The sequence below is a fragment of the Anabrus simplex genome, chromosome 10, assembly GCF_040414725.1.
Source record: "Anabrus simplex isolate iqAnaSimp1 chromosome 10, ASM4041472v1, whole genome shotgun sequence".
In the NCBI taxonomy this organism is placed as follows: domain Eukaryota; kingdom Metazoa; phylum Arthropoda; class Insecta; order Orthoptera; family Tettigoniidae; genus Anabrus; species Anabrus simplex.
This window is the reverse complement of record NC_090274.1, coordinates 18,231,710-18,257,321: the sequence shown is the minus strand read 5'-3', so window position 1 is coordinate 18,257,321 and position 25,612 is coordinate 18,231,710.

Below are 25,612 nucleotides of genomic sequence, written 5' to 3'. Positions count from 1 at the left end.
TTTCAAATTGTTCTCGTCCGATTATTACATTTTACGGGGTCTGTGTGCTACGGGTGCATTGCAATTGCTGTTCTGGCAACAATACAGCAGCGGCAGGGAACGGTCAGTTTATATTTACGGAGCATACAATTTAAAATTCCATTCAGTAAGACAGCCTTGAAGTTGCTGATTTTCATATCATCCTTGCTGTCAACATAGTGCATTGTTAGATTTCGAAACAGTCATTCGGCGTAAGTCGAAATGCTTGCTCCAGTTTCATCGAGTGGAATAAAACCTTGTTACTTTGCCTCTCTGTAAAGACGAATGTAATTTAATTACTCCTCGACTGACGGGAAGTCATTACGACAAAGGATACGATACCAAAATATCTCCATTAGAACTTGATTATGATTACAGAGGAAATATTTTCGGTTTTAGAGCAACAGTCGTATTTGATACTTTCTACGTGAAGTTCCCCTACAGTGTGTGTCTTAGCCCAGAAGATATCTTCTCAGGGAGAGAGGAAACAGCATATACTTCTTATCTAGTACATTCTTAGAAGTATAAGTGTCCGACTACCTGACTGAATTGGCGGCGTTTAGGCTTTCAATTTAGAGGGCCCCGGGTTCGATTCCCGGCGGGTCGGGGATTTTAATCGCGTGTGATTAATTTTTCTGGCTCGGGGACTGGGAGTTTGTGTCTGTTTGAACACTTCCCTCTTCATATCCAGAAAACAAACCACAGAAATACACAATAGTGATTACATCCCTCCACATAGGGTTAGCGTCAGGAAGGGCATCCGACCGTAAAACAGGGAAATCAACATGCGTGTGGTACAGTTCGCACCGGAACCCCACAAATGTGGGTGAATCGGTAGAAGAAGAAGAAGAAGAAGAAGAAGATTCTTAGAAGCATAAGTGAATGGAAAAGTTTTAATCAAGTACAATCATAAATGAGCTATTTTCTGAATGTTGTCATAATTCAGCGGATGCCGAGAACTAGAGAAATCGGGAGCTGTTTCAGGTCATTATTCCGGTACTTCGGTCATTCACCAATAATGTTTAACATTCTTGATATTTCTGTATTTTCACCTCATAAGCTGTCTGAATATTTGAACCGTCCGAACATGATTGAGCGTGTATTTCCGCTCACATTACTGTGGATGTTATCTCCACAGCCGGTAGACGACAGCAGCCCCTTCTCAGGTTCTTCCGTGAACATCTTGATTTCCTTATCCACTGAGTTGTTCAGGTCATGTAGGTGGGTTCCAACTAGAGTTCTACAGAAACTGGCTTCGACCGGTCAGCGAACAACATGGCCAAACACTACACAGGACCAGCCAGGTGTCACGTAAATAACAGCGACAAATACTTACAAATTAGCTGAGCTGTTTCATTGTAAGAGACCGACTCACAAGACCTTTGGACCATTTTCACAGTTTTTTTTTTTAGCTAGGGGTTTTACGTCGCACCGACACAGATAGGTCTTATGGTGACGATGGGACAGGAAATGCCTAGATATGCGAAGGAAGTGACCGTACAACCCCAGCATTTGCCTGGTGTGAAAATGGGAAACCCCAGAAAACCATCTTCAGGGCTGCCGACAGTGGGATTCGAACCCACTATCTCCCGGATACGAGTTCACAACTGTGCGCTCCTAACCGCACGGCCAACTCGCCCGGTTTTCACAGTTTTATGTATTTTTTATTCTTATACTGTTAAATATCGAGTAAATTATAGTAGATGAAACAAAATTATTTTCTAATTCATAAGCAATTAAAACAACAGAAGAAAACACCATAGCATCACACTATGTTGTTGTTGTTGATAGTGGTGCTGGTACGATTCTACGGCAAACAAGGGATACATTTCACACAGCTTTATTTATTTATTTATTTATTTATTTATTTATTTATTTATTTTTTATTTATTTATTTATTTATTTATTTATTTATTTATTTATTTATTTATTTATTTATTTATTTATTTATTTATTTATTTATTTATTTTTTGCTAGGGCTTTACGTCGCACCGACACAGATAGGTCTTATGGCGAAGATGGGATAGGAAAGGCCTAGGAGTTGGAAGGAAGCGGCCGTGCCCTTAATTAAGGTACAGCCCCAGCATTTGCCTGGTGTGAAAATGGGAAACCACGGAAAACCATCTTCAGAGCTGCCGATAGTGAGATTCGAACCTACTATCTCCCGGATGCAAGCTCACAGCCGCGCGCCTCTACGCGCACGGCCAACTCGCCCGGTATATTTATTTATTTATTTATTTATTTATTTATTTATTTATTTATTTATTCATCGTATAGCTTTCAGTGCGGTAGTGTCTGAGGACATGTTCGGCTGTCCTAGTGCACGTCTTTATATTTGACATCCATAGGCGACCTGCGCGCCTTGATGTGCGATGATAATGAGGAGAGGGGCGTAACACCAAGGGGTCTGCTCAAAGCTTTACGTTTCCATCCGACGGACGAATCACCATCAACAGCGCCATATGCCCTGACTCCATATGAACACTGCAGAGAAGATTGGAATTTAATCCAGGCTTTGGCACGCAATCTAGTGATTAGAAATGTTATACCAACACCTTCCCTACCTTGCCGGCCAACATTCTGATGTGAGAATGACTTTCACCAGAGGTATTCGAACCGGCTAACCACGGTGTCAGACCATAACAATCATGGCCACAAGGCGGGCACCACAGACAAAGAGGATCCAACATAACCAGACTCGCTTATAGTATGCAATACTGCTTCACACAAACGTTTGGAGGTTTGCTGATATAGCCGGGCGTCAGACTATCTCGTCTCATCTCTGGTCTTCATACCCGGTCACACAAGACTCTAATTTGTGTGCAGCCCTGAAGGCGCTCTTTTAACGGAGCGACTTGGCATTGCGTTTAGGGTCGCGCAGCAGTGAGTTTGCATTCTGGAAATAGTAGGTTCGAACCCCACTGTCGGCAACCATGAAGGTGCTTTCCCGTCGTTTCCTATTTTCACACCACGGCTGCGGCCATTTCCTTCCTACTCCTAGCACTTTCCTATCCAATCTTTACCATGAGACCTATGTGTCGATGTGACGTAAGGCAAAGACAGTCTTCCGTCGTTTCCTAATTTGACGCAATTTATATGCTGGCACTGTAGTTTAATTAAGATCGCCACAATATTCTTGGCTCGTCCAAAACCTTCCATGTACTGCAACGTTAAACCACTATGAAATAACCTTTATTTCTTGATTTATTTCTGCCAATGTCGTCATTCATTCAAAGAAAATTCCATATTTATTGTACGTTTACGGAATGGAAAAGTAATTGTCATTTCAGCTTCTCCTCCCACGGACGGGGTAAAGTCAGACTCCACTTTGCTATTCCCCTTGTGCTCTGCAACCCAACCAGCAGCTCTGTAGCTCGGGGACATCATCATTAGAATGAAGAACATTTCCATTTGTTAGAAGCAGAAAGCCGACGGAAGTTGTGTGTAAAGCAATTTACTGTAATGGCCTTACCATAACGTCTGCTGTACAGTGGAGGGAAATTTATTACAATTACCGCAACGTTCAGAATATACAACAGCGACGTGGGTCTCTTATTAATAACTACAATAATAATTAAATATAAAAGTACAAGAGGGCAGGGTTTTGTGACTTCAGGTCACGTGCATAGAACAAAGAACCAAAAATACTGCGCACGTTGTCTTATGTTCTCGGAAATACTACTGGCTTTAGAGCTCATAACTAGAGCAGAATTTCAGACGTGATACAATAATAGTAATAATGGTGGTTAAGGAGGAACCCCCAATAAGTCGCGGGGGCGCTATAATGGGGTGTTACGTAGTTTGCCATTGCTTTCCTTCCGAAGCCTGTCGCAACATCTGGACGATTTACAGGATCTCCCATATAAACTAAAACCGAACGCACGGTGCTTGTTCTCTGCGGCAGTGCAGTTGCCTCAGTCCAACTTACGTCGCGCGCAGACATCCTCCTTTAAGCGCGATGCAATCTTGTATGGAATCTTACCTTATAAACGATGCTGGAAATGTCGTCCTGTCTGGGTTATACAGGGATTGTATCTGGTAACCAGATTCTGGCCGACGCGAGTGAGTTTTGCCACTGTAATGTTTCTGATTTTATTCGTAATGTTTTCTTTCAGTTTTTCCAATGTGTGAGGAATTTTTCGACACAGTTTTTCTTTCAGTTTACCCCACAAATAAAATCACACGCTGTTAGATCTGGTGAACAAGGGGGAAATACACCAGCACTGATCGCTCGGTCTGTAAACACTTCGAGATTGTAAGAAAGGAATCTTCTGCTGTATGAGCAGGAGCTGAATGTTGTTGAAAACAACCACGCGATTTTTCTTCCTCCGTTAACTGATGAAAAATGTCATCTTGGTACCTCTCTGCATTTAGTATCGCCTCGAAAAGAAAAATAGGCCCAATTATTCGTCTTGCACTAACCAATCACCAATCTTCCTATCATAATGAGGAGCTTCATAAACATCATTAGGACTTTCTGCACTCCAATACCGAGAGCTGTGAATTCACACGACCATTAAGATGAAACCAGGCCTCATCCGAAATTGTCACGCTGTGGGTCGAATAAACGAACATTCAATAATGCAATATGCCACTTAGCTGGATGAGCAGATTTTAAACAATGGGCCCTTGTAAACCTGTGCGGTTTGTTGTGTAACAGCTTTGTAGCTTTGTGTGCAGAAGAAACCGAAACCTCTACTTGTGCAAATTTTGTGAGTGATTCATTCGGTGACCGATCACGATTCGCACCAATGCCATTTAAGTTTTCCTCTGTTAAAACTGTTCGTATGCGCGTATGTTTTTTTATTGAGCACTGATCCAGTAGTTTCAAATTTATTTACAATTACATGAATCTGTGCTCATGAAGGTAGCACTTCACCTGGAAATTGCTGAACAAATGCATCGCATACCCGTTCAGCCGACTCATATGTAAGATAACTTTTACATACGAAAATACGGTCTTTCATTGATAACTGTCTCACCATGTTAACAGCTGAGATTCAGACTGGCGTGTAATGCTTGCGAGGTTGATCATGTGCACGCTGCTTGCAAGGTCAAGAGCTATGCGCGCAACTCCCGTACAGCTGCTTAGGTCTCGGAGAGTAAACACGGAGCTTGGGCGGTCTTAGTTTAAAAGCGAGACCCTGTTGTTTTGTTGTGAATATCATTAGTGATCCACCCCCTTACTTCCATATTGTCACATGAGAATGCGACTTTATTGGAATGTACCTGCCAAGAGACAGGTGACGAAATATTGCATCCGTCAAGAAATAATAAAACCAAACTCATGGAACACACAGCCTTAGCTTGACAAATCAACTACTGGATGGTCAACATGTGCTGGAGTTTGCGTGGTCAGCTGCTTTGCTTTTGTTTCCTGACCAGTTCCATTGTCTCTCATATCACACAGCTCCTCGGTTTGTCAAAGAAGCTGAGTGAACTTCGTCCAGAACTGAAATAACTGGACTGATCGGTGCTCGAACCCACGCCTTCCCAGTAAGAGACAGGCACGTCACGACTTCAACACAAAATTGGCTAACAATTAATATGTTTTCAGTTGGATGCCACCTTGGCGTCTTGCGCGTCAGATTCAACGTTCCGTTCGCTAAATGCAATCAGTGAAACAACAATATTACAGGTAGAGGGATGGGAATGCTGAATTCCTGTACGTGAAGAGTGTGGCATTCTATGAAATTTCCCTGTCAGAAAGGAGCGAACTTGGACACTAGATCCCCAGATGTTAACAACTCAACCCCTCTGGACGACGTCAAGCAGATGTATGTTAAACGTCATCGAATAGCGAGTGTAGTATTGAACGCACAACGGATGTATTTCTTCTTCTTCTTCTTCTTCTTCTTCTTCTTCGTCTTCTTACGTTCCGGCCTTCTAAAGACCACGTATTGAATATTTATATAAATGTTAGGGGATGTTGAAACTCTTGTTATTTCTGGAAATAGTTATGGGGAGGTAGTCTCGGCTGCACAATAGCTATGTTTGAATATGTGTATAAATATTAGGGGATGTTGAAACTGCTATTAATTCAGGAAATAGTTATGGGGAGGTAGTCTTTGCCACACAACGACTGTGTTTTAATATTTGTATAAATATTAGGGGATGTTGAAACTGCTATTACATCTACAAGTAGTCATGGAGAGGTAGTCTTGGCCGCACAAAGGCTGTGTATTAATATTTGTATAAATGTTAGGGGCTGTTGAAACGCCTATTACTTCTGCAAGTGTGGTTCGCCTATATCAAAATTCTTGTCCACCTGAGTCTTGAAGACCACGTTTCGCCTCTTCATACCTGCAGAGTCCGAGATTCTCAAGGAATGTCTTGGTCTTCCTCGCGGGTGCTATCCTCTGTTCTGTCTTCAGTGGTGAAGCTACAATATCTGTCCAGCAGTCTTGTACCCCTGGTGGTAGAATACATCCACGATGTCGTAAGAGGCAAATGAAAGAGGAACCTCAGGAGATCTGGTTTTTGGGGAGTGGATTGGCAACCACGGGTCCCCCAGCAGATCTTGGCTTTTTTCCACTCCCGTCTCTTTTATCCGATCTCTCCTGAACAGCTGATATTCTCTTCCAGTCCAGATGTTGGGTTTCCGAGACCGGGAGGGACTATCACCCTCACGCCCTTCATAGCTCCTCCGTTTCTTTTGCCGATACCTTCATTTGTCCAAGTGATGAATCTATTCCATTTTCCTATAATTAGTGCAAAGCTATACTACTTCTAAAACAGTCCTCTCTACCATATTCCCTTTGCCCAACTTTTTACATTCGACGCCAACACCACATCTCGAAAGCTTCCAGTCTCTTGATGTCTGTCCTAGTAAGCGTCCGGGTTTCGACGCAGCACAACACCACCGAGGAAACTTTTGCTTTCTTTATCTCTTTACGTATCCAGCTTCATGGCAACGTGCTGGTCTTTGGTCTAGGAAATCCCGCGTTCGATTCCCGGTTCGGTCGAGCATTTTAATTTTAATTGGTTAACTTCTCTGGCTCGTGGACTGGGTGTTTGTTCTATAGGGAGTCTGCTCCAAAGCTCTGCACCATGCCTCGTTGGAGACGATGCATGATTATTATTTATCTCTTTACGTAGACTGAGCGATATTATTCTTCATAATAGCTGATTTTACGAAACCTAAGTGCGGGTCACTGGACCTCTACAGCTGGTTAAATACGAATGCATTTTATCTCAAAATCGCATTAAAAATCCTCGCTGGAGTAAATGAGGGAAAACTGCCGCGCTGTCTGCACCTGAATGTACCTACACCCGCCAGACACATAGAGCACAATGGTTGCCTAAAACACTTTACGTCATGGTGAATGTAGGAAATATTGACAAGAGTTACTTATCTCGTGTCTATGTCGTCATCGCTCGTGATAGCTGTCGATATATCAGTATCTTGTTGAAGAGCTTTGTGTGTTTACATAGCTGATAGGAAGAGGAGAGTAGAGAGGTGTCTGGGGTGGCGCTCTCGACGAAAAGCGGAACGAAATAAGTCTCCATTGCTCTTGCTAATTTGTGATGTAACAGAAAGTAAGTCCAGGTTACAGACTGAGAAGTTCTGAATATGTGTACTTTACATTCTAAATGCCAATGATAGTACAAATCTCAGGAGTGTTGCGAATTCAAAGCACACTGGATATTCTTGATGAGACGCAAAGATGCCTGTAACAAGCTAGGTAGTCTTGTGTCTAGAGCATATTAGAATTTTCCGAGTATGAAAGAAACTAAAAATCCGAGTATCAAAATCTCTGATATGGGAGTCGAAAGCCAACAAAAAAAATCCTGACACTGAAAACCTGTATTCGTGTGAACATAAAGTGCTATCCAAAAAATTAAACTCAGAAAGTGGGAATGTGAAATTTAGTTATGCTACTGTAGAGGCTGATGTCTGAAATGAGTTAGGCTTTGTTTACAGAGGTAAAAGTTTAAAGAATCTAAAATTGTGTCGTAATTCAGTGGAAGGTGAGGGGGCATAATTAATAGCCATAACTGGAGTCAGCTCCCCTGGGAGACAACGAGGCGGGTTGACAATGGCGAGCTAACAGTCTTCATTATGTGATAGCGGTGTTTGATGAGCCAACCAGAGCGGAACTGGCTACAGCGTCCCTGTGGAGGAGTGTTAGCTCAAGTGATAAACATGTATGAATGGTAAATACAAGAGGTATTTCGTTCTTCTTCTAGCATGCCCGGATCCTAGGCTCAATAGTCATAGAGTCGTAGGTTCGACTTCCAATTAGGTCAGAGAATTTACTCGTTTCTGCTTCGAGGAGTGGATGTTCTTTTGTCTTTTCCCAACACACCACACAATCACGCAATAGTGAATACGAGTTCGCGTCAGGAAGGGCACCCGGCCATAAAACTGGGGTACAAACGTGTGCGAAACCTCAATCCCACCAGGGAGACGGTAATATTATAATAATAATAACAATAATAATAATAATAATATCGTAGTACTAACAATGACGAGTGCAGGAAATGCAACAGCAGCCCAGAAACCACTGAGCACATCATCAGCAACTGCAGATTACTAGCGCCAACAACGTACACTGACAGACATAATGATGTAGCCAAAGGTACATAGCAAGAAATTGCCCTGACCCGATCTTCGATCCAGAACAGAGTGCCTTACTACAAACACTCCCCACTAAGTGCAGTGGAAAATGAACATTTTAAACTCTACTGGGATCGAACGATACAACCAGATTGAACAGCTCTGTATAAGAGACCAGGCATAACATTAATAGACAAAAAGAATCAACACACATATCTCATTGACATCGCCATCCCGAATGACCACAACATGAAACAGAACTACTGTACAGAGAGAAAGTCCATAAATACCAATTAAGAGATACTGAATCGAATTAGTGAAAGGAGATCGATTTGGCTAAATCTGACGAGAACGAGAGATAGAATGATAGGACACATCTTAAGACACCAAGGACTTGTTCAGTTAGTTTTTTAGGAAATTGTAGGTGGTAAGAACGGTAGAGGTGGAGCAAGGTACGAATATGACAAGCAGATTAGAGCAGATTTATGATGTATCAGTTACGTAGAAATGACAAGGTTAGTACAAGATAGGGTGGCATGAAGACCTGCATCAAACCAGTCTATGGATTGATGACTCAAAAAGAACATTATTATTATTATTATTATTATTATTATTATTATTATTATTATTATTATTAAATGATAATTTAGAAACCTATTCTCTGCTCTACAGTACTGTAGACAGATTTACATAAGTGGTAGGTGTCGTAAACGGGCAGTGCCGCTATAGCTTATGCAAATCTTCCTACAGCACTGCATTGCGGACTGCTAGTGGCTTTACGTCGCACCGACACAGATAGATATTATGGTGACGATGGGATAGGAAAGGCCTAGGAGTTGGAAGGAAGCGGCCGTGGCTTTAATTAAGGTACCGCCCCAGCATTTACCTGGTGTGAAAATGGGAAACCACGGAAAACCATCTTCAGGGCTGCCGACAGTGGGATTCGAACCCACTATCTCCCGGATGCAAGCTCACAGCCGCGCGCCTCTAACCGCACGGCCAACTCGCCCAGTATTGGGGACTGCAGGAGCCGGATAACTCGTCAAATAACAGGCAAACCTGACTTACAGGATGACCGAACTTAGTCGTGGATTATGTAAGCCTAGCAGAGGTACAGCTTTAAGAAGCAATTCTACATACAGTTCAACCCCTTGGTCGCTATAATGCATACTCATTACTCCTGAGTGCATGGCGGATCTGACGCATCAAAGCAGCAACAGATCTCACTGCACATTTTCATCATTGTCATTATTATTATTATTATTATTATTATTATTATTATTATTATTATTATTATTATTATTCCGCTTAGAGAGGAAAGTAATGTTTGCCCAGTACTCGCGCATTCTCCTGTTACCGAGCTCGATAGCTGCAGTCGCTTAAGTGCGGCCAGTATCCAGTATTCGGGAGATACTGGGTTCGAACCCCACTGTCGGCAGCCCTGTTGATGGTTTTCCGTGGTTTCCCATTTTCACACCAGAGAAATGCTGGGATTGTACCTTAATTAAGGCCACGGCCGCTTCCTTTTTATTCCTAGGCCTTTCCTGTCCCATCGTCGCCATAATACCTATCTGTGTCGGTGCGACGTAAAACAAATAGCATTCTCCGGCTATGTTTTTACCTTCTTTCCTTTGTCCAAAGGGCGCCTCTTTTCTTACACGATGGTCTGTCCTGGGACCTCTTATGTTTGATTATTCTTGTGAGAAGTGCTCGGTTTCTGATATCGTTTTCAGTTACTCCCAGTTCCTGTATGTCTTTCTGCACTTCTGATAGCCGTGGTGTCCCTATCGTCCTGTTCTTCCAGTTGTTGCGAACCCGGTACGTTATCCTAGCTGAGTTCATTCTCGTGACATGTTCATAGAAAGTTAGACGTCTCTTCCTGGCTACGTCTGTGAATTTTTTCAGTATAACTGTTTAGCCCCTTGTTTGGGCGCCATTTATTTTCTCAAGATCTTCCTCTCTTGGACCTTCAGTTTGTCCAACAGTCTCTTCCTGTTCTGTATCAAGCATTCTGTCGCGTATAGGGAGGATAACTGTCTGGTAGTGCCCGAATTTAGTGTTACGAGAGAGATATTTCTTGGTCAGTCGATATGCTAACTCTAGTTATGAATGTGGGTCGTTAGTGCTACCCCTTCTGACATATTAAGTTGCAGCCATTCTCCCAGGTAATTAAAACCAGTTCACTTTCACAATCTGGCCCTGTTCCAACTGTAGTTCGCTTGGATTATCTCTTCTTCTTGATTCGTTATGCCCAATTAAGGAATGCATTTGAACTTATTAGCACTTTCCTTGGTTTTTATTCTTCCCTTCCTAATAACGCTTCAACCCCTCACTGTGTTCCCTTTTTCGTAGCACAGTCCATCCTGTATTTAGTCGGGTGGGTTTTACAGAACATTTGTGTTTGTGATTAAAGGTTCTGAATTTTATTCTATCGTGAATGATTTCTTCATTAATCCCAACTTCATTTAATTTTTCATTGTTTTCTTTTAGCCTTGGCTAAGTTTAAAATTATTTTTGTGAGGCTGTTATTATCCATGTTGTGACCGAACTCGATAGCTGCAAAGAAAAGTAACCAAAGTTGATTTATCGTACCCTCAGAAGGGTTATTCGAATAATAATAATAATAATAATAATAATAATAATAATAATAATAATAATAATACATCAAAAAGATCCGCATCCCTTATAGAAATTGCTTGTCCAAATACCTCCAATCTGCAAACAACAATAGCCACAAAGATATCAAAATACACAGAACTGGCAATAGAAATACAACGCCTGTGGAAACTAGAATCAGTCACCACAGTTCCAATAGTAATATAATGTACCGGTGTTATTCCAAAATGCTTGCACAGCTCTCTGGCCACATTAAACCTGCATCATCACACATACGTAGAACTACAGAAAGCCACCCTCCTGAGCACCTGCCACATTGTGAGAAAGTTCCTAGGAACGACTTTTCCTCTGACTCACGCCAAACAGCATGAAGTTCCAGGCCGCAGTTCCAGTAATACTGAAGGACAGATTCCCAAAACGGGGACGTAAGAAGTCTGAAGTTGTTTGTATTTATTGTATAAATGTATATGTTGTAATTATTTCTGTTGTAAATATTTGTACATGTATGTACCTGTAGTTTCATAATCAAGAGGGTGACTCCTTGCTTAGGCCGAGTCAGCCCATTATGTTACCGGCACAAGCCGAGCCTTCCTAAATTGATACAAATAATAATAATAATAATAATAATAATAATAATAATAATAATAATAATAATAATAATAATAATAATAATAATAATAATAATAATAATAATAATAATAATAACACCCACATTAGCCCCACGAGCCGCTACTATGGAAAACAGTTACTTACAAATAAACGAAATGACTTTAATGAGCCTTATAGGGTAGTACTATTGTTCAATTGTTCCAAGATCGAAATTGTTCATACTACTTGTAATAACCTAATTTTCATTTGGCAGTGGTGAATTTGCCAATTGCTTTCTTCGATTTATATCAGGTATCTTGTGATATATCTGCTCACTGTATCTAGCCACTGTTAGAACGGTGGGCCCCATTGATTCTTTCATGGATGTCGGTCCCGAACTAAGTAGAATGTATTTTATATCTAATAAGAATATTCTCTGTAGGTTGCTTATTTATTATATATTTATTTGTACTTCCTGCAATGATAGGCTGCCCAAATCTGACAAAATATACACTTGAATAGTTTGAAAAGAACGTTATATCTGTAAAGTCGTGCCCACAAAAAATGAAAGAAATTAATATAATTGTATTGTCCGTTAGATCTCTATGTGCCGGGCTGAGTGGCTCAGAAGGTTAAGGCGCTGGCCTTCTAACTCCAACTTGGCAGGTTCGATCCTGGCTCAGTCCGGTGGTATTTGAAGGTGCTCAAATACGACAGCCCCGTGTCGGTAGATTTACTGGCACGTAAAAGAACTCATGCGGGACTAAATTCCGGCACCTCGGCGTCTCCGAAGACCTTAAAAAGTAGTTAGTGGGACGTAAAGCAAATAACATTATTATTATTATTAGATCTCTATGTACGCGTAACACGAGAAAAAGGCCGAACAGAATTTAATGAAAATCGTTATGTAAAATTGGAGATTCAGGCTTTAAAATCTATGCTGTGTCCGCCTCTGTGGTGTAGGGGTTAGTGTGATTACCTGCCACCCCCAGAGGCCCGGGTTCGATTCCCGGCTCTGCCACAAAATTTGAAAAGTGGTCCGAGGGCTGCAACGGGGTCCACTCAGCCTCGGGAGGTCAACTGAGTAGAGGTGGGTTCGATTCCCTTCCTGGAAGTAGTTTTCCGTGGTTTCACACTTCTCCTCCAGGCAAATGCCTGGACGGTACCTAACCTAAGGCCACGGCCGCTTCCTTCCCTGTTCCTTGCCTATCCCTTCCAATATTCCCACCTCCCCACAAGGCCGTGTTCAGCATAGCGAGCGAGGCCGCCTGGGCGAGGTACTGGTCATCCTCCACAGTTGTATCCCCCGACCCAGAGTCTGAGTTCCAGGAGACTGCCCTTGAGGCGGTAGAGGTGGGATCCCTCGCTGAGCCCGAGGGAAAAACCGACCCTGGAAGGTAAACAGATAAAGAAGAAAAATCTATGCTGTAAATACTTTCATACTCGCTTTGGGAAATGGTAGTTTAGAGGAAGACCTACAATTTATTTCTCAAATATTTATGTTCATTTGTTTATTTATTGACTGAAAATAGACAGGCGTTAGTCTAATTACAATGTTTGCACATAGCGTCTAATATTATTAAGTATAAATAAAAATGAAGTATAAAAAAATAAAAATAATAAACTGGATACAAAAAATTAGAAATAAATCAAAGTTAATTAATTCATTACGTAACAATAATAAAATAATTAACACAATAAGGAGAAGAATATAAGTAAAAACAGACAACATGGCATCCTTAACTTAATTAAGTTTTTGCTAGTCTCTTTTACGTCGCACCGACACAGATAGGTCTTATGGCGACGATGGGACAGGAGAGGGCTAGGAGTGGGAAGGAAGCGTCCGTGGCCTTAATTAAGGTACAGCCCCAGCATTTGCTTGGTGTGTAAATGGGAAACCACGGAAAGCCATCTTCAGGGCTGCCGACAGTGGGTTTCGAACCCACCATCTCCCGATTACTGGATACTGGCCGCACTTAAGTGACTGCAGCTATCGAGATCGGTACTTTTCATGTTATTAATGGCACTGTCAATAAATATTGCATAACAAAAATTATATAGAATACAGTTTATGATAATTTATGTCGTACGCGGTTTTACCGTACTGGCTATGACAAGAGATATATTGAAGAATTTCGACTTTTGTTGCTTACTTCAGTCGTGTTAACTGGCGATGCTGATCGTTTTCGTCGTGATTGTCTTAAGGCGAAGCCCGCGTGGTCATCAGCTCATACTGACAAGGAAAATTGTTAATATGACTGTCTAAATGAGACAAAAATCGATCGCCGGGCTGTGTGGCTCATAGGTTGAGGCGCTGGCCTTCTGACCCCAGTTTGGTAAGTTCTATCCTGGCTGAATGTGCTCAAATACGTCAGATTTACTGACACGTAAAAGAACTCCTGCGTGATTATATTATGGCACGCGGGCGTCTCCGAAAAGTGTAAACATGTATTTTCTGGGACGTAGAAACCCAATGACATTAAATGAGATACAATCATGAAGGTAGGATTTCTTGAAAAGTAAGACGAGGGCCACGAAAGGAGGAGATGCCCTTATATCACAGAGTCGGAAGAAAACTAGATGTGTAGGCCTACAATATTGAAAACCCATAAAATTGATCAACAAAGGCACTACTTTGAGTACTTCTTATTGTGATGTTCTTGGGTTGCCACTGATCTCCGAGTAGAACAGCCTACAAGAGTATTGGCAGGAAGTAGTTGGGTGTCAGAAAACTTTATTTTACAGCATGCCATATACATGTTCTTATAGCTACTGGTATGAGAACCAGCACTGCTTGGACGAAAGCACGGAAGAAGAACACTGCGAGAGGATGAAGAGATTCTGCAGAGAGAAGAAATCAAATTCATCTGCTAAATAAGTTCATTCGTGCTCTTTAGTTGGACGCAACGTTGTGAAGGGAAATTGGACTCGTCGTCGGAACGCACGCTTCTGTTCCTCGCGACCACCTAGCGTAAGCTGACAATTTTAATGAATTTCTTTGATATCAGTCTTCCTATTGATGTGACTGAGCTCTGAATGGTGTCATCTAACGTTGTAATACTGTAGGTCTAGATAAGGATTCTTATCTGAAAGCATCTCTGCCACTGGCGTGTGCTGCGATCAAGACGTGGACTACTACTAGACTTAGATAGTTGGTTTAGTGACTGTCAAGCCTTAAGTGTTTCGAGCCACCGGAGTACTGTAACCTGCTGTGCTGTTGATGCTGCCCTGGCCTCTGCCACTGCCGATACTCAACACCTCATCACTGGAAATGGTAGCTGTGGGTTAAACAAATTAAAGTCCTTCTTTATGGCTAAATGATCCGATAGCCCCGGTTCAATTCTCGGAATCCTAGTATTCTTAATTCCCCTCCCTTCGGAACTGGTTAGTTTATGACATTTTCATTGAGTCACTACCAACCTTTCTAGAGGCTATGCACCAAATTATTATTATTATTATTATTATTATTATTATTATTATTATTATTATTATTATTATTATTATCCCTGGTCTAGAAAGCCAAGAATAACGGCCGAGAGGATTCGTCGTGCTGACCACACGACACCTCGTAATCTGCAGGCCTTCGGGCTGAGCAGCGGTCGCTTGGTAGGCCAAGGCCCTCCAAGGGCTGTAGTGCCATGGGGTTTGGTTTTATTATTATTATTATGATTATTATTATTATTATTATTATTATTATTATTATTATTATTATTATTATTCCCACCATCATCATAGCCTCCGTGGCTCGGGTGGAAGCGCGTCGGCCTCTCACTGGTTGATACCGTGGTTGGAATCCCGGTCACTCCACGTGAGATTTGAACTGGACAAAGCGGAGGCGGGACAGGTTTTTCTCCCGGTACTCCGGTTTTCCCTGTCATCTTTCATTCCAGCAATACTCTCCATTAACATTTCACTTCATCTGTCAGTCATTTATCATTGCCTCAGAGGAGTGCGACAGGCTTCGGCAGCCGGCACACTTCCTATCCTCGCCGCTAGATGGGGGCTTCATTCATTCTATTCCTGATCCGGTCGAATGGCTGGAAACAGGCTGTGGATTTTCATTTTCCTCATCATCATTAAATAAGCATGCGGAATTATACAGCATTACAAGCTGTCCTACTGTCCTACACGTCATTCACTGGTTTATTAGCTTTCTCGGTAGATCAGTGGTGGTGTCCGACACAGGATCACGGGTTCGATTCCAAAAAAGAAAAGAGAATATTGAACCTGTAAGTTTACATTTCATTTTAACAGATCTACGTATAACAAGAAAATGATATTACTGCTATAACAGCAGACACTGCAGTGTCTTCCTACAAGGATGTAGAAGTAGACGGGAGTGAAATACTAGAACTCTGTTATCTACTGTATATAATTAAGTCAGAAGTATGAGGTTAGGGAGTATAGTATATGTGATAAGCAAAGCCCGGATTTTCATGCCGTAACAGGTTACATTGCAAACTCAATTTGGTTTAATAGGAAGTTTCGGCCACCCACACTTCCATAATGTAGCAAGAGTAACATAAATGATAGGAGTTCTGATGGACCGTACCCCTTATGTTTATTCAAACCCCATAGCATAATCGTTGTGAAGGTAGACTATAGTTGCTGTTCACTTAGGAAACTTTGCATTCAAACCTATTAATGCATAAAAATCCGGGCTCTAGTGATAAGGAGCGCATGGTTGCTCTCTCTCCGTAGTTATCAGTGACGGATCGAAGCTTTGCATACCTATCACCTCGGTCCCCTCACCTATCTGATATACAGCAGCAAGCCGCTCGAGGTGAGTCGAGGTGAGAGGGACGTACCGCCAGGGCTGCAGTGTTGGTCTCCGATGCCTTGCACTCAGAATTACGAGCGACGTTTTTCTCACTGCTTTCAAGTTTAAAACAAAATGGAACATTGTGTCAGGTGCTTACATTATAATGTGCTTTAAGATTTTTATGGTCTCATTTGGTGTTTGGGCTTCATCGATAGCCTTGGTAGCCCTCAGTATACGCCACTGATCTCTGCTAACGTTCGTTATTGATTGACAAAGCCCAAACTCACAGATCCATAAATTAGGACTTGTCCGCATCTTAGCCTCATGCTCTTTGTTTCGCCTTGTTCGCATATTTCAATAAGATCATTCGCAACAAATTGTGGTCATCACTCTCCTAACATAGTACAATTACTACCCTTAGGGTAAAAAACCATGGCTATATTTTTGTCTTACTACACTAACATTGAATGTTATACACGATTATACACTGAGTGGGCAAAAGTCATGGGAAGACACTGAATGTGATGTTAATAACGAGTTGCTCCTCCGTGAGCCCTCAAAACGGCAGCAGTATGGCGAGACATCAGCTCTACAAGGTGTTGGAATCATTCTGGAGGGATGTGCACCCACGCATCTTGCACTGTTACCCACTATTGGTCTTGTGTAATTGGTGCGGGGTTCATGGAGCGTACACCAGCATCGACAGCATCCCATAAATGCTCGACTGGATTAAGATCAGGGGATCTGGAGGGCCAATCCACTGGAGTGCTCCTCCAACCGCCTGCGTGCCACCACAGAATGCCGCATTGTCCTGTTGAAACATGGAATTTCCATCAGGGTACTTTAGGACCAGAAAGGGATGAAAAAGGATGCGCATGACGTGCACCTGTCAGTGCTCCCTGAAGCCGGACAGTGTGGCCTAATTGCGACCATGAGAACGCCGCCCAGACCAGAACTGGGCCACCTCCCACCTGGACACAACCTTGTTGACGCACAGAATCCATAGCTTCATGTGGCATACTCCACACTCTAACGCGCCCATCAGCTCGATACAGCTGGAACCGGGATTCATCGGACCATACCACACCCCGCCACTGTGCCGTGGTTCATTGCCGATGTTCGCGGGCCCAGGCTCTGTGTCGAGGTGTCAGCAAAGGGACACGAGTTGGTCATCGGCTGGTGAACCCTATGCGGTGTAGTTGCCTCCATACAGTCCTGGTAGAAGTGCGCTCCTGACTCCCAACATTCAACTGGTCGGTGATCTGACTCACAGTAGCCCGTCGAACGCCCAGTATGGTTCTGCAGAGGCGACGTGATGTTCGTTCCTTAAACACTGGTGGTCTTCCCGTGGGGCGGTTTACGCGGGTGGTAACATTCTCTCTACGATGTTGAAGATCCATCCTCGATATTGTTGACCTCAGACACCCGGATTCGCGTGTAATCTCCGCAATGCTATGATCCACGCGCCGTGCGCTGATGATCATCCCACGTTCAAAGTCGGTCAACGCGTTGCCATGTTCACGACACTAGTGTCTGTGACAGACTACTCAGCTACGCCGCAGCTAGCCGCAACGCTCACGGGTCATATTTCTAATGGGACACCCTCAGTATATAATTGACGTAAAGGCAAAATTTGCAGATATCCTCTCCTTATTCTGTTGCACTCTGTGTTGGCATATGGAAGACCAACTGTTCCTTGTCTTCCCTTGTTGTGTTACTATAAACAGTTGATGGTACCTTACCGTTCAATGACTTGTCGTTATTATCTGAAAAATAAATTCCCAAGAGCATTAATCAGTAATGAATAAAGCCCGGATTTTCATGCAGTAACAGGTTAGATTGCAAAACTAATTTGGTTAGTAGGTAGTGTCGGCCACCCGCTCCTCAATAATGTAGCAAGAGTAACATCAATTATGGGGGGTTCTGATGAGTCGTACCCCTAATGTTTATGCAAACTCCATTGCAGAGTCGTTGTGAAGGTAGACTGTACTTGCTACTCGCTTCAGTAAGTTTTCATTCTAACCTATTAATGCATAAAAATCCGGGCTCTAGTGATGAACAATACTACCGTTAAGACAAGCTATTCTTGAACAGGAAAGACTTAGCTTTGATGCTGCAAAGGGCCCTGTGTTAAATATTTGTTACTAAAGCACGAGATCTACATGAGTTTGCTCGGGAGGTGAACACTGCCATGTGCTGCTCCAATGCTGCTAACTGCTTGCTAGCGCTATTTTAACCCTCAGCAGCCAGTGCTTGTAAATCTTCATTTGAGCATCTTGTGCGGAACTAATTCTGAGGTCTCCACAACTTTCCCTGTATTCTATATCGGAAACTTAAAGTGGCTCCATAACTTGTGGTAGTGCTTAGGTCACCAGAACATCGTAACTTGTGAACATTGCAGCACAACTATGCTACACACTACAAGTTTTCATTGCATTGACCTTCCATTTAATTTTGGAATTCTCTTTTTGCAAGCTATGACCTTATCCACAATATATTTTCCATATTGAAATGGACTCTCAGAGAAAAATAATGTTTTAGCTAAAATTTTGGTTGTGTTTGGTGCTAACGTTCTAGGGAATGATGTGCTTTTGTCACGTCTTCCTTAAAGTCGAAATTACTATCTGTTAAGTAATTGGAAATTCTAAATGGACTATTAATATATTTTATGAATAAAGGTTACACTTTGCAGGTTTTATAAAGCATTCTGATGGAATCGAAAGTTGTATTGTAGTATTTCTTTACATACGATATTGAGTGCAGTTGTAGCTCAGAGTTGTACAGTCGAACCTCGATCTCGAATCTCCATTAGTCGAAATTTTCAGTATCTCGAAATAACTTAAATTCCCAGGTCGTTTGTCCTATTCTTCGCGTGTATTTTTTCACTATTACTCGAAATTCGATTACACGAATTTATCGATTTCTCGAAGCAAACATTTCCTCCCTTGAAGAAAAAATATTCTGTAACTCGCATTTTGTGCAATACGCCATTTGTGGTTTGTGAGGAACAATTAACAAGTGAGGAAAGTGTTACAATGATGCTGGGAGCTAATATGACGGGAACCGAGAAACTAAAATTCCTAGTGATCGGAAAATCGGCGAAGCCTCGCTGTTTCTCGGGTGTGAATTCATTCCCGCTCACGTACGAAAGCAACCCACAAAGTCGCGGATGGCAAGCTCCGTTTCGGAATCTAGGCTGCGTGGTGGTATTGATGAGAAGTTTCAACGCGAAGGGAGGAAAGGTCAACGGTAACAAACAGAAGAGAGTAACGGATTTTTTTTTCCAGTGGTGTTAACGGATGGTCCGCCTCTGGGGTGTAGTGGTTAGTGTGATCAGCTGCCACCCTCGGCTCTGCAACGAAATTTGGAAGGTGGTACGAGGGCTGGAACTGGGTCCACTCAGCCTTGGAAAGTCAAATGAGTAGAGGTGGGTTCGATTCCCACGTCAGCCATCCTGGAAGTGGTTTTTCGTGGTTTCCCACTTCTCCTCCAGGCAAATGCCGGGATGGTACATAACTTCAGGCCACGGCCGGTTCCTACCCTCTTCCTTCCAATCTTTCCATCCCCCTACAAGGCCCGTGTTCAGCATAACAGGTGAGGCCGCCTGGGGAGGTACTGGTCATTCTCCCCAGTTGTATCCCCAACCCAATGTCTCACGCTCCAGGACACTGCCCTTGAGGCGGTGGAGGTGGGATCCCTCGCACAGTCCGAGAATAAAACAAACCCTGGAGGGTGAACAGATTAAGAAATTAAATAAGTTAAGGGAGGTATGTTGCTTGTTTCACTACTGTATCTTGTCTTCTAAGAAAGTTACTATAATAAGGGCTATAATTAAAGTGATGCCGTAAAATAGAGTTTCTGTGTATATTATAAATACCACACGACACCTCGTAATCTGCAGGTCTTCGGGCTGAGCAGCGGTCGCTTGGTAGGCTAAGGCACTTCAAGGGCTGTAGTGCCATGGGGTTTGGTTTGGCTAAAATAATGTATTCAGTATAAGCCCGTAGATACATATGATTCAATTATGTGGTATACATGTTCAAAAATGGTAATCTCGATATCTGGAAATTTCGATAACTCCCGAAGTGATTCGAGATATCGAGGTTCCACTGTACTTCGATGTCAATGGCCCTGCGTACTCTTGAGAAAGCTGCATTCATGTTTCCAAAAACAATCGCCATCAACAGCGTCATATACCCTCCCTCCACTGTGGAGAGGTTTGAAATTGAATCCAGACTTTTGGCACGTAATCTAGTGATTAGAAATGCTATAACACCAGCTCCCCCTGCCCTGCCAGCCAACATTCTGATGGTAAAATTACTTTCAACCGACGGGCCTCGAACCGTCTAACCACCCACAGTGTCAGACTTGACGCGGCCACCAGGTGTGCTGCTCTGTTTCATACTTATCGATATAGATATCGATAATGGTTCATTCATTTCACTGAACAGTTCAGTTATGATGGTCATCATTGCATTGTTCTTGTAACCCATAACTGGTATCAGTTTAAGTCTGTGGAAGTCAACAGAAACCAGGATAGTAACAACCTGTTTTCCGCCGGGCTGAGTGGCTCAGACGGTTGAGGCGCTGGCCTTCTGACCCCAACTTGGCAAGTTCGATCCTGGCTCAGTCCGGTGGTATTTGAAGGTGCTCAAATACGTCAGCCTCGTGTCGGTAGATTTACTGGCACGTAAAAGAACTCCTGCGGGACTAAATTCCGGCACCTCGGCGTCTCCGAAAACCGTAAAAGAAGTTAGTTGGACGTAAAGCAAATAACATTATTATTATTAAAGTATCTTAAATTTTTCTCATTCCATGTACCCGTTATTGAGGAATGTAAGTCTACGTTAAAAGAAAATTACATATTAGCTAAGAGGGATCAGGCGACGAAGTGTTAAAGATACCACTCCAACGTCAAATGAAATATCAACATCAAGGGTACTGGGGGGATGGGATACGGAACATTCTGGAAACGGTACGAATGGAGTACGACTGAGAAGGGGATTGAAACAAAATGAAAAAATACTTTGTGAATAGCTAATGATCATGAATATGTCTTTAAATAAAAGAAACACGATAGCAACAGCATGTTTGGCGAACGAAGCCTTTGATAATGTCTAATGTGACATCACTGACGGTACACTTTCTATTTCAACACACACTATTTATACAAATCCACAGCTGCAGCATCTTTGACGAGCAAGGCCTACGGTAACGAATAATGTAACGTCGCTAACGATACACATTTTGTCGCGTTACTTAAACAAATTTTCTGATGACCACCAGTCATAAGACATATTCATGTCAAAATGTAGTTCTAATACAGTAGTTAAGGATTTTGAGAAGCAAAAATTACCTCACAGTGAAAAAGTAAGTGGAGATTTGGAAAATTCTGAAATATAATTGGGATAATAAGGACAAATATAGATAATAACTGCAAAAGGAAACATTGTATTTAATAGGTATAAACAAACAATAAAAGATAGAGAAAATTGTGATGAAAATAAATGTTTACTATGTTTTAATGAAATGGAGTTAGCACATCTTTTGAAAGTTTGTTTAGAGTTAGGGATGCAAGAGGAAAATTTATGGATTAGGGTCTTATGAGGAAAGTTGAAGACGAAACTCAGTTATAATTGATTGTAAAGTTATTGAAGAAAGAGGGGATTCACCCGGGAAAAAGTTTAAAATTATTCAACATTATTAAGAAAATGTCGGAAAGTAAACTGATGGAAGAAAATGAATTACATTGCAAAATTATTCGGATAATGTACGTAAGGTATGCTAGATAATATGACGTTTCTGAGGTCTGGAGCAGTTGGGTGCGTCGACTGTAGTTACATAGGATAGTTAAATCATAGTCGTATTCTAATTAATTTACATGTTTCTTGACAGTTTAATTGTAATGTTCCCTTGAGGTGTCGGACCTGTGGGAGTCATGTTTCCTCTGTAGGATTTCCGGGAAGTGCTCCTTTAATACTCCTGTCAGGAAATACCTTGTCTGTTCAATTTCTAATCTCTTACACGTATTACCGTAACGCTCTCATTTTATTCTAGTTCTGTCTTTCAACTGAATATTTTTCAACTATGCTATAAAAGTGTTGTTAAAACTGCATGTATCATAAGAATAGATTGTAATAAAGAAATACCCTCCCTCTAATCTGTAGCTTGCGTGATTCTGGGAGATGGGTCTTATCTTATCTGATAAAAGTAAAAGAAAATGAAACTGAATTAAGATGCGGGAAAGTTAACGCAAGAAGAAAAGTGAGTTCTCAGACAAAATTTTATTTAAATCGCTCCGTTTCCTGACCGACGTCTTCATATCAATGATCGAAACTGTGAACTCCTTTGTTGGACCCTTATTCATTTTCACATTTTTTTCTTTACTATTTGTTCGGGGCGTCGACCCTTGTGGTTCTTTTGACCCTACTTGCACCATGTGATATGAACCTGTGTGTAATTGGAATGGACGAAGTGTAAAGTGTTGATTGTGAGGAAAGGGACGTTAAGGACTATACAAACACCCAGTTGGATATTAATCATTTATAATTAAAATCCCCTGACCCTGCAGGGACGCGTTGCCCCCTACACCGCGGGGCCAAACTTCAGTTTCACATACTATACTAACATCATAGGAAAATAGACATCCTAAACACTTGAAATGATCTACCTGTTGCATTTTTGTAATTCCTATGTGCCTTTCTTCCCTACTGACATTTTTGGAATTCTAATCTCCGTATCAAACTTACTGCACCTCTTTCAGCAAACTCTGCGATTAATAGCCACCATAGGCCAAAATGCTTACTATATTTCCACCCAATTGAATCCCTCCTTGCCGCTTTACAACTTTCAGTAAATGGTCCGTGGAAACTATGAACACAGGGCGAGTTGCTCGTGGGGTTAGGGGCGCGCAGCTGTGAGCTTGCATCCTGGAGATAGTGGGTTCCAATTCCACTGTACGCAGCCCTGAGGACAGTTTTCCGTGGTTTCCCATTTTCACACCAGGCAAATGCTGGAGCTGTATCTTAATTAGAGCCACGACCGCTTCCTTTCCCACTCCTAGGCCTAGGACGGTGCGACGTAAAACAAAAATTGTAAAAATGAAATAGAAGCTATGAACAGCGAAGGTGAATGATTACAGCCTTATTTAACTCCTGTAACTACTCTGCGCGGACACTTGTTTGCCTCAATTGATGATGGAAAATAAAATAAGAATTTAAGGAAAGCCTGCTCTGCGGTCGTCAGCACCTCGCAGAGAGTTCAAACAAGTCCTCTCCATTAAAGATTGTGATCCCTGGGTAAGCCCGCTCTCTCGCTCCATTAGGTCGCTCTGTGTCCACAGTGCGGCCAACTCTTCGTAATCATGTTCTGCCGTACACTTTCTCACAAATTGGTCTCCATCATCTTCAAGGTCCGGTTCGAGTTCGGTTGTTGGAAAACATTTTTACCATGAGAATGTTGGCCGGCATGTTAGGAGGGGTGGCGGTAAAAAATTCTTAATCACTAGATTACGTGCCAAAAGCCTGGGTTCAATCCCAAACTTCTCCACAGTGGTCATGTGGAGTGAAGAGTGATGGCGACTCGTCCGTCCCATGGAAACGTTAACCCTTGGCAGAACCCTTGGTGTTATTCGACAACCCCCTGTTGATGGTGCGGTGGAATAATAGAATAGAATAGAATAGATTTATTTATCATCAAGAGGTTGTTCCCAATTAAAGATGATTCATTACAACATAATATACAAAATACACATCTTAAATAAATAACACTAATTTCCTAAAATAATAACCAAGTTCAGACTAAATCTAGGGACTTTTATATATGCATATTTACAACACCTTAAATAAATAAATAAATTAATTAAATAAATAAATAAATACATACATACATACATTCATACATCAATCAATCAATCAATCAATCAATCAATCAATCAATCAATCAATCAATCAATCAATCAATCAATCAATCAATCAATCAATCAATCAATCAATCAATCAATCAATCAATCAATCAATCAATCAATCAATCAATCAATCAATCAATCAATCAATCAATCAATCAATCAATCAATCAATCAATCTCCTTAAATAATTGACACTATTAAACTACATCTAATAACATTTACATATCTTACAGATAGGGCCTTACATTCATGAGGTCATTAGGGCACGTCTGATTTTAGACGGTGGTGATTGAAAAAGGTCCACTGATTCACCCACCTCACTCACTGATGTTAGTGCCCTCCACTGTATTCGCTGTCTGTCGTAAGAGGAGACTAAAAGGCGAACCAGCAATTTTGAACTTAAGAGCGTGGGTTGGCGACCACGGACACCTTACAGTACCTCAGTCCTGGCATTGCTTACACTTAATGGTGCCTGGCTCCTCACTTTCGTCTACCCTATCCCACCTCCTTTGGTCAACTCTTGTTCTTTTCCGACCCCGACGCTATTAGAACATTTGAGGGCAAGGGAATCTTTCATTTTCATGCTCTTCGTGGACCTTGTCTTTCTTTGTCCGATATCTTCATTTTTTCGAAGTGTCGGAACTCTTCCATTTTTTCTCTGTGTAGTGTTTTATAGAGGATGGTTGCCTAGTTGTACTTCCTCTTAAACAGTAATAACCACCACCACCGTTATTCGACACGAGTAGGCACGTAGTTTGGGTTTAAAAGCAAAACCCATCAAGCCAGTTTTTAAGTTTTTCATTGTTATAGATACTCCATAAAACCCACCGCGTAATGTTATAAATTAATTTTATAGCAGACATTGCTAATGGAAGCCTTAAAACTCTCCAATATCATTTTTCTGGGAAGTCAGATTCTTACTTTGCTTGTAAAGCCATGGTGAACATTTGAGAAACTCCTGCTAGTTATGCAACTCTCCTATTAGTTCCGTAATGCGGGAAAGAGCCGCCTATCTTACATCACAGCCTGGCCGGGATGCCTGACGGTAATTCCGCGATCACAGTGCTTGCGCTCCGTATTAAATAAATTGGGACGATATTTCTCCCGCTGGGAGGACAAGACAGCGCGCATTGTCCGCGCGCCCGGGCTTCACGAGTCCTGC